Raw genomic sequence first — 6,000 nt, 5'->3', positions numbered from 1 at the left:
TCTTCCTATTAGTTTGGGTTTGAGTTTTGGAGTTGGGACCGCACCTATATCGATCGATCATTCATCCTGTCAGTTTCAGCTCAGTTCGAGTCGGGGCCGCACCTATATCGATCGGCCATCTTCCTATCAATTTGAGTTTGAGTTTTCGAGTCGGGACCACACCTATATCTATCGGCCATCTTCCTATCAGTTTTGAGTTTTCGAGTTGGGACTGCACCTATATCGATCGGTCATTTATCCTGTCAATTTCAGTTCAGTTCGAGTTGGGACCGCACCTATATCGATCGGTCATTCGTCGTGTTAGTTTGAGTTGGGACCGCACCTATATCGATCGCTCATTTTCCGTGTCAGTTTGAGTTTTGGGGCCGCACCTATATCGATCATCCATCATCTTGTCTGTTTGAGTCGGGACCACACCTATATCGATCGGTCATTCTTTCATCTTGTCTGTTTCAGTTTGAGTCAGGGCCGCACCTATATCGATCGGCCATTTTCCTACCAGTTTGTGTTCATGTTGAGTCGGGACCGCACCTATATCGATCGGTCATTCATCTCTTTGTCAGTTTGAGTTTTCAAGGCCGCACCTATATCGATCGGCCATTTTCCTATCAGTTTGTGTTTTCGGGACCGCACCTATATCGATCGGCTATCTTCTTGTCAGTTTGTGTTTAGTTTGAGTCGGGACCACACCTATATCAATCGGTCATTTTTCGTGTCAGTTTGTGTTTTTGGGACCGCACCTATATTGATCGGTCATCTTCTTGTTAGTATGAGTTTGTGTTTTCGGGACTGCACCTATATCGATCGGTCATTTTCTGTGTCAGTTTGTGTTTTTGGGACCGCACCTATATCGATCGGTCATTTTCTGTGTTAGTTTGTGTTTTCGGGACCGCACCTATATCAATCGGTCATCTTCCGTGTTAGTTTGTGTTTTCGGGACCGCACCTATGTCAATTGGTCATCTTCTTGTTAGTATGAGTTTGTGTTTTCGAGACCACACCTATATCGATCGGTCATTTTCTGTGTCAGTTTGTGTTTTCGGGACAGTACCTATATCAATCGGTCATTTTCCGTGTCAGTTTGTGTTTTCGGGACCGCACCTATATCAATCGGTCATTTTCCATATCAGTTTGTGTTTTCGGGACTGCACCTATATTGATTAGTCATTTTCTATGTCAGTTTGTGTTCTCAGGACCGCACCTATATCGATCGGCCATTTTCCTATCAGTTTGTGTTTAGCTTGAGTCGGGACCGCACCCATATCAATCGGTCATTCATCTTATCAGTTTAGTTCGACGTCCAGGGTCTTTGTTCAATATGACATTCAAAGTCACATCTTCAGTTTTGACATTTAGAGCCATTGTGCATACTCATCTAGACATTTTTGGGTCACCATGTATCATCTATTTTGGGCATTTAGAGTCACTTTCCTCACCTGGCTACTCTGGTGCTTATTGCTTATTCATCATGCTCTTCTAGATTTCCCCTTTCACTACACATGACATGGTCTTTTGAGATCACGACACGTATTTCTGTCATGTTGTTAGGCACTCTACACCTATCATTCTCATGTAGGTCACATAGGGAGTCTCCTTTGGACACGTTCTTTCTCATACTTCAAGGTGGTTCGATCGTTACTCATCTTTGACATCGATCTTTAAGTCACTCTCGAAGACGTTTTAAAGGGAGTCTGGGTCCTTAGTGTGGCTTCAGAGGCATTTTGAGATATCATTTTCCCTTAGGGTTAGAGCCTTTGTTCATTTGTTGGCTTGAGTGAGTTCTGGTTTCACTCGTGTCCTTTTGGGGGTCTCCTTTGTTCTTCGGTAGAGTTTACTTCATTTCACTCACTATTCACACTTTCTTTGTCACTCTAGTGTTCATATTCCTTACATTCGTGAACTCTACCGAAGAGGGGCATATTTGTAGACCCCCTTGTTGGCTGGAGAGGGATGAAGAAAATATTGTTTTTTTTTTTTTTAGGGGTTTTTGGGTAGGAAAAAAAAATCTGGGAAAGAAAATCTTGAAGAGAGAAAAGGGGCAGCAGCTAGGGGGAGGAAAAAACTGGGTAGCACATGCATTGGAGGAGATTTTGGGGGCATCACATGCACTAAAGAAGAAAAGGGGCAGCAGCTAGGGGGAGGAAAAAACCGGGGCAGCACATGCATTGGAGGAGATTTTGGGGGCAGCACATGCACTGAAGAGGAAGAGGGGCAGCAGCTAGGTGGAGGAAGAAAACGGGCAGCAGCTGGGAGGTTTTTTTTTTAAGAAAAAAATCTGGGGACAAGAGAGAAAACCGGGCACCAAATAGACCTTTCTTCAACCTCTCGTCCTCTCTCTTTGTTTTCCATCTCCGGGTACTTTCTTTTCTCCACTCCATGCTTGTTTTTTTAACTTCTTTTCTAAGCTCGTTGATGGATATATAGGGTGAGGATGATATGAGTTTATTTTGGCTCTTATTATTGGAGCTTTGTTCTACCATCTTCACCACCAACCTGCCACCATTGATCTTCAACCCGGAAATTTAAAAAAAAAAAAAGTAAAACCATCTTTTGATCTTTGGGTGGATATTTTAGGCAGTGGGCTTTGTTGGTGGGCTCCCAAGGCACTGACTTGTGAGCTTAAGTTTGTTTTTGTGGGCTTTAAGCCATTTTTCTTTTAGTTTAGGCTTGTTGGTAATGTTTGTTTGGGCCTCCTATGATTGGGCTTCACTATAGGCTTCTTAGCATGTTGTTTTTCTTTTTCATGATACAAATGTGACTTTTTATAAAAATTCCATCATGAATTAACCTTTCAAAATCCACTTTCTCTTTATATATTCCAATCTCCAAATCCTTTTCCAAAATTCCGTTTTCTAAATTTAAATTCCAATTTCTGAAATTCCAATTTTCACTTTAATTTATTTAATCATTATTTTATTCATTTATTTATTTACTTACTTTTAAAAAAATCAACCTTTAAATAACTTCCAAAATTCTCATTCTTAAATTCAATTTCCAAGACTCCAATTTCTTTCAAAAATTAATTTTTAAAACTCCATTTCTTAAATTTAATTTTTTTAAAAATTCCAAACTCTCAAATAACTTTTAAAATCCCAATTTCTTTCAAATTTAATTTCCAAAACTCAAAATTTTAAATTTAATTTTCAGAATTTCAATTCTCACATAATTTTTAAAATTCCAATTTATTTCAAATTTAATTTTCAAAATTCAAATTTATTTCAAATTTAATTTCTAAAACTTAAATTCTTAAATTTAACTTTCATAATTTTTACTTCTGAAACAATTTTAAGATTTTCAATTTCTTTCAAATTTAATTTCCGAAATTCCAATTCTTAAATTCAATTCCGAAGACTCCAATTTTCAAATAAATTTCAAGAAAATCTAGTTTTCTCTCCAACTGTTTTAATTCCATTCGGGTTTCAAATAATCTTCTGTTCCTCTCGACTTTACATAAGCATGAATGTAATTTTCATAATTCCAGATTAATGGAATTTGTGGGATTAATTCGTGCAAGATAGATTGGGCTTTGGTGGGGGCCCCACACGCATGATTTTATGATCGATTGGTGGATTGATTGATTTGATTGCTATATGTGATTGATTTACATTATTCTATGATACACACGATTATTTTGTGTTTAATTGCTAACATTTGTTTTCATTGAAGTAAACCAGTTCATCACTCAAGTGCATTATTTGTCTCTCCTATTCATTCAATTATTTTGTTTTGAGTGATATTCATTCAGTATCCATGCTCGATTAATTAATTGCCGTGATTGCTCCATTTTATTAGTAGAGACCCGTTTTTAGGGACTTAGAAGGGTGCTACGGTTTTTTATTGTACCTTCCTGATAAGTAACCTGACCCCTGAACCCGATCTAGTTTTTCGTAGACCACCTTTTCCAAAGTAAGGAGTCATACTTAGGGTTTTTTTCTCTTATTTTGTTTACCCTTTAAAAATAAAACAAAAATAAGTGGCGACTCCAAATCATTTTTTTTAACTAGTTAAATTATTTTTCAAAATAAAAATCGAGCTCGCCATCGAGTGGGGAACGCATGAGCCGAAATGCAGGGTCCACAATATTATATTTTATAAATATAATATATATTTAATATAATATAAGTAATAATATAAATATAAAAATATATAATTTAAAAAAAGTTGAATTCAAAATTTAAATTGAATGAAAAATATAGATTTAATATTAAATTAAGATTCATTTGATTCAATTGTAATTAATAATATAAAATAAATGATAATTACATACAATTTTTCAAATATTTAATTAATATATTAATGATATAGAAAAAAAAGATTTTTAAAGAAAATTATTATGATTATTTTCATGTTGGAATATTTTCATTTAATTATAAAATAAGTATTAATTATTTATTAAAATATTTCTTTTTAATACATATGTAAATTTTTCATTTTTTATTATTTATAAGTCTTTATATTTAATAGGCGTCATACTATATAACAAATGTTAAGTTATCCTGATGGTGGGTGGGTGAATATTTAAACTTTTATTGGGGTTCGAATCCCCAACTCCAAAATTTTGGAGTGAATTTTGGGGTTGGAAAAAATGGCGAAATACTGAAAGCTTTTGATATTTGGCAACATTTTAATCCTTGAATGTAACATTATTTGAAAAATATATTTAATGTGTAATAAAATGTAGATTCTAATTTATATAAAAGGATTTCACAAACAAAAATCTTATATCAAATTATTCAACTCATTTTATGTAATCCAACAATTAAGAGTCATATGTGTGTGACCTAAATCAATATATAATTATAAAAATAAAAAATTTATATTTTCAATAAATATGTGGATTGTAAGATATTAAAATAAAATATGTTTGAATATTATACAGTATTATCTAATCTTAATTATTAATATATCATATGAAATAAATTTAAAAATAATATTTTATACCATGTTGCAAAATAACAATAGGCGAAAAACAAATTTTGTCCCTAAAATTTTATAATATTCTTTAGTAACAAAAATTTCAATAAAATATTTTGTTGTGAAAAATATATCTTGCGACAAAATAATTGTAACTAAATATTCATTATTGTCGCAAAAAAATTTCATGAATAACTTACTAGCATGACTTTCTCACTGTCAATATTTTTTTGTGACAAAAATGTATTTGAGACTATTTTTAAATTTTGTCACTAATAATAACATTTAGTGACAAATTTTTTTTCCCACATTAAAACTTCATCGCTAATTCTCCTATTTCTTGTAGTGCGATCATTATGTTTATATGAAAAATAGTACTAGTAGTTTTATGATTTTATCATTTTATGTTGATGATGTCTTATTAGCTTCCAATAACTTGAAAATATTGAATGAAATAAAAGATTGGTTAAAATATCAATTTGAAATGAAAGACATGGGTGAGGCTTCTTTGTGTTAGGTATTAAAATAATAAGAGATAGAAAAATAAAGAAACTTATTCTCTCATAAGAAGTTTACCTAGATTAAATATTTAGAAGGTTCAAAATAGAATATTTTAAGGCAATAGACATGCCTATTCATAAAGGGATAAAATTATCTAAGCAAATGACACCTACAAATGAAGAGGATAAGGTAAAGATAGAAAATAAAACTCACGCTCAAGTTTTAAGGAGTTTTATGGAAGCAATGTTATGTACAAGACCAAATATAAGTTATGTTGTGAGTCTTGTTAGTAGATTTCAAAGTGATCCAAGAATTCCTCATTGGTTGACTATTAAAAGAATACTAACATATATAAAAGACAGAAAAGATTTAAAATTAACTTATCAAAATGAAGACTTGAATATTACTAGTTATTGTGATCCAAACTTTGTAGGTGAACAAGATGATAGAAAATCCATTTCTTGCTATATATTTATTTTACAAGGAGCTATATCTTGAGTCAGTAAGAAGCAAACTTGTGTAATTCATTATACAATGGAAAATGAATTTATAGCATATAGTACTATTCCCACAAAAGTTGTATAGA

Source organism: Vitis vinifera, chromosome 9, assembly GCF_030704535.1.
Source record: "Vitis vinifera cultivar Pinot Noir 40024 chromosome 9, ASM3070453v1".
In the NCBI taxonomy this organism is placed as follows: Eukaryota; Viridiplantae; Streptophyta; class Magnoliopsida; order Vitales; family Vitaceae; genus Vitis; species Vitis vinifera.
Note: the sequence above shows the minus strand (reverse complement) of the source record.